This window comes from Euprymna scolopes, chromosome 46, assembly GCF_053919585.1.
Source record: "Euprymna scolopes isolate OS-2025 chromosome 46, ASM5391958v1, whole genome shotgun sequence".
Classification (NCBI taxonomy): domain Eukaryota; kingdom Metazoa; phylum Mollusca; class Cephalopoda; order Sepiida; family Sepiolidae; genus Euprymna; species Euprymna scolopes.
Genome location: NC_136527.1, coordinates 202,003,043 through 202,014,984, shown reverse-complemented (window position 1 = coordinate 202,014,984; position 11,942 = coordinate 202,003,043).

The following is an 11,942-nucleotide window of genomic DNA, read 5'->3' as shown; positions in this document are numbered from 1 at the left end:
AGCAAGTGGAAGCTCCTGAGGAAGATACTACCGTGGAAAACACCATAAACAACCCGGAAAAAATTCCAATAGATTCCGACCAAGCGGAAAGCTGTAAGACCCAGGAGAAGCAGGAGGAGCAAGAAAAGGCGGCGGCCCCGAGAGAGGAGAGGTCCAAAAAATTCCCCTTCCTACCCGGGGAAAAGATTTGTAATGCCGACCTGAGCCATGCGGTCAGTGACCTCAATGGCAGACAAAAAAGATATTTGAAAGAGTTAGAAGGCCTTAAATCCATCGATGGCAAAGAGGTCACTGACCCAAGGAATTTCCGCGATGCCCCATCATTGATCACTTTCGTTAGGGTGAATAGGGGGGGTAGAGCAAAGGCGCTGTGGCGCATGATCGAAGCTGGAAAATCCGCATTCGCGGGATTAAAAATAGTGGACGGGGAGCACCCATCACTCAGTAAGATATCAAACCAGTGCGAAGGGAGGGTCCCTATTTATGTTCACCCCTCCTTTTATAGGGCACTAAAGATGACGTTCCCCCTGGACGTGGGAGGCCTGGCTCGAGACGGACGGCTTACGTCCGAACTGCTCGCGGGCAGTCTCGGTCAGGCCTTCGACGTCCTGACCCCCGAGGACTTTAGACCCCTAGTAGAGGAATACTACTAGATAGTGGAAACATGGAAACGAGCTTGAATATAGCTAGTTTAAATGCGAGGGGCATGAGATCCCGAAGCAAGGCTGTTCGCGTGCTGAGGGATCTCGTGGCCCTTGAGGTAGATGTAGCCACCTTGCAAGAGACCCACTTTGTTAGGGCCGGGGACTGCGATGTGCTGGTGAACGATTTTGATGTTTACTCAGCATATGGCAGTCTCTATAGCCGGGGGGTTTCTGTACTAGTGAGTCGCACTCTGTCTGCGACGGTTACACTTGTCCACGCGGACGCTCATGGGAGGTTGGTCGTGGTCGATGTTGCCGTTAAAAGCGGCGCGTTTCGGATCGTGGCAGTTTATGCGCCTAACATCCCCAGCGAGAGGGTTTCCTTTTTTCGGCGGGTGGAGGTGTTTCTCTCTTCGGGTCCGGAGCGGGTAGTTTTAATGGGGGACTGGAATGCCATCCTGGACCCCAGCATAGATAGGGTCGGGGGGGTTAGAGGGTCGGGAGGGTGTGAAAGCAGCCTATCTGACCTGATGGCCTCGTGCGATCTGGTCGATAGGTTCCGTCTGGATCACCCCGGGAGGGAGATGTGGACGTGGCAATCTAGCTCGGCCGCCTTTACAAGTTCATACTTGGACAGGATGTTAATTAGAAGGGGCGACACAGATTTCCTATCTTGTCCCACGTTCCACTGGTTAGGTCATTCGGACCACAAACTTGTTTTGGCCCGTTTGAAATTAGGTAATAGGCCTAGGTTGGCAGGCTACTGGAAGATGAACGCCTCCTTATTGGAGTCGGTCGACTTCCGGGAGCAGCTGACATTACTAATTCAGAGGGAGTTAGTGGGGGCGGTTACCGGGAGTAGATGGTGGGTTAACCTTAAGGCTACCATTAGGCGCTTTTGTGTCCAATACAGCCAATGCCTCGCGTTAACTAGGGCTCGGACCAAAAGGCACTTAGAGGATAGATTGACCCGGGCGGTGGCAGGGGGGGATTCCCTAGAACTAGCTCTAGTTAAGGGGGACCTCAATCGCTTGGCTAGCGAGCGATATGAAGGTCAGTTAATTAGGGCTAGGTTAGAAAGAGTTTCCAACGAAGCCGTGAACGTTGACGCTGTTGAGCGTAAGGCTGCCCTAAGACGTGGCTCGGACGGGTACATTCGGGAGGTGAATAACCTGGGAGGGCGTCCTCTCGTGTCGACACGGGAGATCTGCAATGGGTTTCGGCAACATTTGGAGGAGCGCTTCACCAAACTACCCAGACTCCGCGGCCAGGAGTTTGGCAGCTATTTAGCTGGCTCGCCCCGCCTTACTGCGGCCCGAGCGGCTAGCTGCGAGGGGATGGTTACGGAGCGTGAGGTCATTACTGCGTTGAAGCAGGTTGGCCGCAACAAATCTCCGGGGCTCGATGGTTTACCTTACGAACTGTTCTTGAGGCTGTCGCCCATGTTTGTGCCCCTTCTGACGGGCGTGTTTAACCACTGGTTTGCCCAGGACTCGATCCCGAGGCAGGTAACCAAAGGAGTGGTCACGCTTCTGAAGAAGGGGAACCAACATGGAGGGGGGAATCTAGATGACTATAGGCCCATCACTCTGCTTAACGCAGACTTCAAGATTTTGTCCCGCGTTCTTGCGAATCGACTGCAGGCTGTTATCGGCGACTTGGTCGAACCGGATCAGAACTACGCTGTGAAGGATCGATCGATTCAAAACAATCTGCACTTGATTCGCACGATCTTAGAGGGGGTAGAAGACGACACAGAAGCCGCGCTGATCAATTTAGATCAGTCCAAGGCGTTCGACAGGGTGGACCATGGGTTCCTGAGGGCTGTTGTGGAAACCGCCGGCTTTGGTCCGGACTTCCGCAAGTGGATCTCCGCCCTGTATCGTGATCCCGCGGTGGTGGTGCAAGTTAATGGTAGGTTGTCGGAGTCCTTTGGGGTCTCCCGGTCGGTGCGGCAGGGTTGTCCGCTGTCGCCTCTGCTTTATGTCCTGGCGTTGGAGCCCTTCCTTCGCAAATTAAGGGACGAGGCGGCGAGACCAGTCCTACGCGGCATAGCTCTGCCTGGCGGCAAAGTTGCCAGGGTGTCCGCGTACGCCGATGACGTCACCGTGTTCGTCGCACGACGAACCGACATTAAAGCGGTGATAGAGGCGATCGCTGAGTATGAAGTTGTCACAGGGGCCGTGATCAATCGCAGCAAGTCCGTTGGCCTGCGGTTGGGCGCCTGGACCGGGGTAAACTCGCTTCCAGGTGCGTTCGGCTGGACAGATGGCCCAGTAAAGATCCTCGGTGTGTGGTTCGGGCCGGACCTCCAGCTGGACAAGAATTGGTCGGAAGTACAGACTAAGGTCGAGTCGTCAGTAGGGACTTGGATTCGGAGGAAATTGTCCTTGAAGGGTCGTGCGGAGGCATGTGCTACATACGTGTTTCCGCTGATCCTTTACCGTTTATCTGTTCTTCCCCTGCCTGCGGACCGCTGTAAGGCTTTAGAGCAACTCCTATTCAAACTTCTTTGGGTAGGAGGAAAGCCGTATGTCCGTAGACAGGTCTGTACACAGAAGCTTAGCGAGGGAGGCTTGGGGATGCCTGATCTGCTAAGTCACAAGCACGCAGAAAGATTGGCATTCCTGAGTCGGACACTGATGGAGGAAACGCCCTGGGTACCAGTCGTGGAGCAAGCTTTCCCACGGCTCATATCCAACCCTGCCGCTGAAGGTCGCAGAAGACCGGCGGGGGAAAGGTGTTTCCTGACCGAATGCCGAGCCGCCCTTAGGGCATTGCCGGGGTCCAGTGACCTTGCACGGCCTAGGTGGTTGCTATATAGGGATGTAGTGGAGGGGACTGCGAAAGACCCGCTGGTGGAGCGGCTACATCTGTCGAGGGGGGAAGTTCTCTCGCTGTGGAGTTGGGCGCCTGCCAGTAGCTACATCAACAACGCTGAATTTTCTATTACGTGGAGGCTAGTCCGAGACGCGCTGCCACTCTTTGGCAAACTAGCCGGGGACGATCATGATAGGGATTATTACTATCCCCCGTGCCCACGCTGCAATGATGAAGAAGAGGAGGAAACGAGAGAACACGCGTTCTTTCTTTGCAGCGGGGTGCGGAGTCTCTGGGAGTATGTCGAAGGGGTAACGGCTCGCATCGACCCCGAGCGGTCGGTGCCACTTGATTTAGCGTACGTAGTCGATAATGTGGATCCGCCGTTTGACAGGGAGAAACGGTTGGGGTTTCTAGCGATCCTAGCGGTGGCTAGGTTAGTGACGTGGGTTTCACGTCTGGACATTGTCTATAGGGGGCAGTCTCTTTCGGATCACGATCTGGTTGTTCGTTTTAAGCATCAACTTAAAACGAAAATCAGATGTGATTGGAAAAGATTGCCCCACATCGACTTTGATAGAAGATGGGTGCACAACACTAGTTTGTGCATCCGACGAGGCGCTAGATTTAAGTTCGTGTTTCCACCCTAGTGGTATTGGTCCTAGGGTGCTGAGGTTTCTTTTTTCTCGGAACCCAGCCCAATCAAGACAAGTAATATAAGGTTTACCTTATAATATTGGGTAGTTTTAAGGCTAGATAGGCAGTAACCACCAAGAGTGGATAGCTTGTGCTTTTTATAGGGCCTAGATTAGGGTAGTATGCGTGTGGATCCTGTTCCCATAGCTTATTATTTTTTGATAGATTGGCACTAGGAGAGCTTCCAAAGATGCCCAATAGTCCACTTGTTTTATTTTGTCCCAGGCCTATTTTGCCCATTACGTACATTATCTTGGAAGACGCCATCCATCCCTATTATCCCCAACCCTAATTTATTTTCCATACATGTCCCTAGTTCCTCCACTCCCCTTTAGGGAACGACCTGCTTGCTTTCACCCTTTCCCCCCGGGGGAAGAGGACCGGAAGACAGTGGGCGTTTCATATGACAGACCAGCCGTTAGGTAGGGAGGGTCCCCTTACTAACCCGCCCCCATAGGCATTTTGTTAATTTGTTTTCTTTTTCTTTCTTTTTGGGTGTATTCTAGTTTGCCCCCCTCCCCATCATCTCACCCCCATTACAAAAAAAAAAAAAAAAAAAAAAAAAAAAAATTATTAAAACTCTTTAGTTTGTAGATATTTTTCCTTTTAATTTCTTGTATATAATGTTATATGTTCTTCTTTTATCACAGCGTGAATGTCGCCTGCCATCCCGTAAGCTGGGGAGCTGTTATTTTAAGTAGGTCCGGGTAAGAATGTTAGGCGAAACAGTGCGTGATAGAAACTCTAGTATAGGTTTTATAATAAAGTACTTGCTATCTTACGCAAGTCTAGCTAAGGACTAGAAAAGACCCCTTTTTTCCCCACTCCCCCTTACTGGCCTTTGTGCCTAAGCTTCTTCGTACCCCAAATGAGGCCTTGGCAGTAGATAATGCCAAGGCCGGGGACGAAGGGCTAAATATAATACTTACCTTGCATAGAGCAACGTAGTCATGATCAAAGTGTAGTATCTGTTCCAAGACACGCACTAGACCAGACACAGTTCTCGATAGCAGGGGCCCACTTGGTCAGCCTTTTGACCATTTAAGGGTTTTTTCTTTGTCCAGCCAAAAAGGACCGACCCCTTCTTTGGGTGAGTGGTCCTTTAGGCCAACTAACTGTTTGCTTTTCTTTCTTTTTTGCAGGTCCGTCCAGTGTCTGGATCCGACTTAAGCAGCCGGCAGGACTAGAGGTAACCGACGTGCCATTAGGCGAAGGCCCTCTAGCTTCCGAATCGGCGGGTCGGTGAAGGGCACTGGGCCAACAAAAAAAGAGGCAGGCCTCTGCCTCTAACACCATGGGGGACGCCCCTGGTGTTGTGACGAGGAGGGGGAGTGCCACATCCGGTGGCACTCCAGTGACGAGAAGGGGGGGTGTCACATCCGGTGACACCCCAGTGCCGAGAAGGGGGGGTGTCACATCCGGTGACACCCCAGTGCCGAGAAGGGGGGGTGTCACATCCGGTGACACCCCAGTGCCGAGAAGGGGGGGTGTCACATCCGGTGACACCCCCGTGTCGAGAAAGGGGGGCGTCACATCCGGTGACACCCCAGTACCGAGAAGGGGGGGTGTCACACCCGGTGACACCCCAGTGCCGATACCTGGGGATATCACCTTTGGTGATATCCCAGTGACGATGACGGGGGGCACCACGCTCGGTGGTGCTCCAGTACAGTGGAAGGTCCCGGGGGTCGTCACCCCCAGTTCGGAAGGGTCGCAAGCGTTCGGTAGTGCTGCGGGCAGTGTTGCAAATGAGGGGATCGCCACCCAGGAAGGCGCCCCCGGGACGAGCGAACGGGTCTCTGTGGTCGACACTAACAGGCCAGGGATGCCGCCTACAACCGGGAGCCGCGAGCAAGTCGTCAAAGCCTGGAGTGACTTCATCAAACAGACTCCAGGCGGAGAGGAGGAAGATATATCCAAGGCAGCTGCGGCTAAGAAAAAGAAAAGGAGGCCTGTAAAACGTTGGTGGGTGCTCGACGACGAGACACCAACAGTACCGGAACAGACACAGTCGGCAAGGAGCAGCCCCCAAAAGTCGGCCACAGAGACCCGCAGAAGAACTAAATCAGCAGAGGTAATTGTTGTGGATGGGTGCTCCCCGGGGGGGTGGAAACCAAAAAGCGTGGAGCCGGCTAAAAACGAGGAGTGGCCAGCCCTCGCAGGTACAGACTCACCAATCCCAGAGGAGCAAAGAACACCACCTTCAACTCCTGTGGCAGCAGTGTGGGACGGAAAAGTCGCAGCGGAACAACGGAGCTGGGGTCCCCAACCCAAAGAAACTAGACGCCCCCAGTACTACAAGCAGCTCTTCGACGAGAAATATAGTAGCTACGTCGAGGGGAACAACATCAAAGTCGTCCCGGAAGCCCTTGAAAAAATACGGGAAAGATCGGTATCCCTGTTAACCTTAGACGCGAAAGGGAAAGGACTCAAAGGTGTGCCAAAGGATACTATGATGGAGCTGCTGGGCGAACTCAACATCATGGCCCAGTACGCGGTCCGGCGTTTTAACGCCATGTGGGAGGTCCTATTGCCGACAAAAGAAGACGCTGAGAAGCTGGCAAGAGGTGACGTCGTGTGGAGAGATATCAAAATTCGACCGGAATATCTCTCCAAGAGGAGAACGACCATAACGGTAACAGGGGTACCGTGCTTCCTCGTCGAAGAGCAGCTTGGGGCCATCCTGTCTCAGTATGGCGATGTAGAAGAAATTGAGGCCATAAAAGGACCTAGAAATATTCACACCGGGGACTACCGGCTCCAGATGCGGCTAACCCGCAAAGAATTCCACGGGATCCCAGCCCAATTTACCTGCGAGGGCTGGTCGATGGTCGTCATAGTTGAGGGCAGAAGACCACAATGCTGGCATTGCCAGAAAACGGGTCACGTTGCACGATTCTGCCCTCAAAAGAAGACAACAACAACGGTGGCGACCAAGAAAACCGAGGAGGAAGCAGGGAAAAAATCAAGGGAGGAGAAGAAAGAGGACGAAGCTGGGACCAGCAAGTGGAGCACCGTAACAGCCAGGAAAGCCAAGAAAGCAGAGCCGGCTCCACAAACCGTATCACGACCTACGGCGACTACTGCTAAAAGGAAGCTCAGGGGCAGCTCCTCGGGCTCTGAGAGCGACGATGACAAACATCAGGAGAAAAGAGAAAGAAAGGAAGATCAAAAAGACCAGCACCCTGAGCTTCCAGAAAAAACCACCCCCCAGGAAGAAGTTCAGCCTACCCCTCCCCTTTTCACTACCCAGGATTCAGAGATGGAGCAACAAGGAGCTCCGGAAACCAACATCATAGAGGACCCAGAAGTCGAAACACCAGAACACAGAAAGTCGGCGGCCCCTAGGGAAGAAAGGACCAGGAAACTCCCTTTCTGGCCTGGGGAAAAAATATGCACCGCCGACCTAAGCCATACGGTCAGTGACCTCAACGGCCGACAGAAGAAACACATGAAAGAACTGGAAGCCCTCAAGGTGGTCGATGGAAAGGAGGTCACTGACCCGAAGAATTTCAGCAACGCTCCATCTCTCATTACCTTCGTCCGGGTGAATAGGGGAGGTAGAGCTAAAGCCCTCTGGAGGATGATTGAGGAGGGAAAGAAAGCCTTCTCAGGATTCAAAATTGTAGACGGGGAGCACCCATCACTCAGCAAAATAGCCAACCAATGTGAAGGGAGGGTCCCACTTTACGTTCACCCTTCCTTTTATAGGGCACTAAAGATGACGTTCCCCCTGGACGTGGGAGGCCTGGCTCGAGACGGACGGCTTACGTCCGAACTGCTCACGGGCAGTCTCGGTCAGGCCTTCGACGTCCTGACCCCCGAGGACTTTAGACCCCTAGTAGAGGAATACTACTAGATAGTGGAAACATGGAAACGAGCTTGAATATAGCTAGTTTAAATGCGAGGGGCATGAGATCCCGAAGCAAGGCTGTTCGCGTGCTGAGGGATCTCGTGGCCCTTGAGGTAGATGTAGCCACCTTGCAAGAGACCCACTTTGTTGGGGCCGGGGACTGCGATGTGCTGGTGAACGATTTTGATGTTTACTCAGCATATGGCAGTCTCTATAGCCGGGGGGTTTCTGTACTAGTGAGTCGCACTCTGTCTGCGACGGTTACACTTGTCCACGCGGACGCTCATGGGAGGTTGGTCGTGGTCGATGTTGCCGTTAAAAGCGGCGCGTTTCGGATCGTGGCAGTTTATGCGCCTAACATCCCCAGCGAGAGGGTTTCCTTTTTTCGGCGGGTGGAGGTGTTTCTCTCTTCGGGTCCGGAGCGGGTAGTTTTAATGGGGGACTGGAATGCCATCCTGGACCCCAGCATAGATAGGGTCGGGGGGGTTAGAGGGTCGGGAGGGTGTGAAAGCAGCCTGTCTGACCTGATGGCCTCGTGCGATCTGGTCGATAGGTTCCGTCTGGATCACCCCGGGAGGGAGATGTGGACGTGGCAATCTAGCTCGGCCGCCTTTACAAGTTCATACTTGGACAGGATGTTAATTAGAAGGGGCGACACAGATTTCCTATCTTGCCCCACGTTCCACTGGTTAGGTCATTCGGACCACAAACTTGTTTTGGCCCGTTTGAAATTAGGTAATAGGCCTAGGTTGGCTGGCTACTGGAAGATGAACGCCTCCTTATTGGAGTCGGTCGACTTCCGGGAGCAGCTGACATTACTAATTCAGAGGGAGTTAGTGGGGGCGGTTACCGGGAGTAGATGGTGGGTTAACCTTAAGGCTACCATTAGGCGCTTTTGTGTCCAATACAGCCAACGCCTCGCGTTAACTAGGGCTCGGACCAAAAGGCACTTAGAGGATAGATTGACCCGGGCGGTGGCAGGGGGGGATTCCCTAGAACTAGCTCTAGTTAAGGGGGACCTCAATCGCTTGGCTAGCGAGCGATATGAAGGTCAATTAATTAGGGCTAGGTTAGAAAGAGTTTCCAACGAAGCCGTGAACGTTGACGCTGTTGAGCGTAAGGCTGCCCTAAGACGTGGCTCGGACGGGTACATTCGGGAGGTGAATAACCTGGGAGGGCGTCCTCTCGTGTCGACACGGGAGATCTGCAATGGGTTTCGGCAGCATTTGGAGGAGCGCTTCACCAAACTACCCAGACTCCGCGGCCAGGAGTTTGGCAGCTATTTAGCTGGCTCGCCCCGCCTTACTGCGGCCCGAGCGGCTAGCTGCGAGGGGATGGTTACGGAGCGTGAGGTCATTACTGCGTTGAAGCAGGTTGGCCGCAACAAATCTCCGGGGCTCGATGGTTTACCTTACGAACTGTTCTTGAGGCTGTCGCCCATGTTTGTGCCCCTTCTGACGGGCGTGTTTAACCACTGGTTTGCCCAGGACTCGATCCCGAGGCAGGTAACCAAAGGAGTGGTCACGCTTCTGAAGAAGGGGAACCAACATGGAGGGGGGAATCTAGATGACTATAGGCCCATCACTCTGCTTAACGCAGACTTCAAGATTTTGTCCCGCGTTCTTGCGAATCGACTGCAGGCTGTTATCGGCGACTTGGTCGAACCGGATCAGAACTACGCTGTGAAGGATCGATCGATTCAAAACAATCTGCACTTGATTCGCACGATCTTAGAGGGGGTAGAAGACGACACAGAAGCCGCGCTGATCAATTTAGATCAGTCCAAGGCGTTCGACAGGGTGGACCATGGGTTCCTGAGGGCTGTTGTGGAAACCGCCGGCTTTGGTCCGGACTTCCGCAAGTGGATCTCCGCCCTGTATCGTGATCCCGCGGTGGTGGTGCAAGTTAATGGTAGGTTGTCGGAGTCCTTTGGGGTCTCCCGGTCGGTGCGGCAGGGTTGTCCGCTGTCGCCTCTGCTTTATGTCCTGGCGTTGGAGCCCTTCCTTCGCAAATTAAGGGACGAGGCGGCGAGACCAGTCCTACGCGGCATAGCTCTGCCTGGCGGCAAAGTTGCCAGGGTGTCCGCGTACGCCGATGACGTCACCGTGTTCGTCGCACGACGAACCGATATTGAAGCGGTGGTAGAGGCGATCGCTGAGTATGAAGTTGTCACAGGGGCCGTGATCAATCGCAGCAAGTCCGTTGGCCTGCGGTTGGGCGCCTGGACCGGGGTAAACTCGCTTCCAGGTGCGTTCGGCTGGACAGATGGCCCAGTAAAGATCCTTGGTGTGTGGTTCGGGCCGGACCTCCAGCTGGACAAGAATTGGTCGGAAGTACAGACTAAGGTCGAGTCGTCAGTAGGGACTTGGATTCGGAGGAAATTGTCCTTGAAGGGTCGTGCGGAGGCATGTGCTACATACGTGTTTCCGCTGATCCTTTACCGTTTATCTGTTCTTCCCCTGCCTGCGGACCGCTGTAAGGCTTTAGAGCAACTCCTATTCAAACTTCTTTGGGTAGGTGGAAAGCCGTATGTCCGTAGACAGGTCTGTACACAGAAGCTTAGCGAGGGAGGCTTGGGGATGCCTGATCTGCTTAGTCACAAGCACGCAGAAAGATTGGCATTCCTGAGTCGGACACTGATGGAGGAAACGCCCTGGGTACCAGTCGTGGAGCAAGCTTTCCCACGGCTCATATCCAACCCTGCCGCTGAAGGTCGCAGAAGACCGGCGGGGGAAAGGTGTTTCCTGACCGAATGCCGAGCCGCCCTTAGGGCATTGCCGGGGTCCAGTGACCTTGCACGGCCTAGGTGGTTGCTATATAGGGATGTAGTGGAGGGGACTGCAAACGACCCGCTGGTGGAGCGGCTACATCTGTCGAGGGGGGAAGTTCTCTCGCTGTGGAGTTGGGCGCCTGCCAGTAGCTACATCAACAACGCTGAATTTTCTATTACGTGGAGGCTAGTCCGAGACGCGCTGCCACTCTTTGGCAAACTAGCTAGGGACGATCATGATAGGGATTATTACTATCCCCCGTGCCCACGCTGCAATGATGAAGAAGAGGAGGAGACGAGAGAACACGCGTTCTTTCTTTGCAGCGGGGTGCGGAGTCTCTGGGAGTATGTCGAAGGGGTAACGGCTCGCATCGACCCCGAGCGGTCGGTGCCACTTGATTTAGCGTACGTAGTCGATAATGTGGATCCGCCGTTTGACAGGGAGAAACGGTTGGGGTTTCTAGCGATCCTAGCGGTGGCTAGGTTAGTGACGTGGGTTTCACGTCTGGACATTGTCTATAGGGGGCAGTCTGTTTCGGATCACGATCTGGTTGTTCGTTTTAAGCATCAACTTAAAACGAAAATCAGATGTGATTGGAAAAGATTGCCCCACATCGACTTTGATAGAAGATGGGTGCACAACACTAGTTTGTGCATCCGACGAGGCGCTAGATTTAAGTTCGTGTTTCCACCCTAGTGGTATTGGTCCTAGGGTGCTGAGGTTTCTTTTTTCTCGGAACCCAGCCCAATCAAGACAAGTAATATAAGGTTTACCTTATAATATTGGGTAGTTTTAAGGCTAGATAGGCAGTAACCACCAAGAGTGGATAGCTTGTGCTTTTTATAGGGCCTAGATTAGGGTAGTATGCGTGTGGATCCTGTTCCCATAGCTTTTTATTTTTTGATAGATTGGCACTAGGAGAGCTTCCAAAGATGCCCAAAAAGTCCACTTGTTTTATTTTGTCCCAGGCCTATTTTGCCCATTACGTACATTATCTTGGAAGACGCCATCCATCCCTATTATCCCCGACCCTAATTTATTTTCCATACATGTCCCTAGTTCCTCCACTCCCCTTTAGGGAACGACCTGCTTGCTTTCACCCTTTCCCCCCGGGGGAAGAGGACCGGAAGACAGTGGGCGTTTCATATGACAGACCAG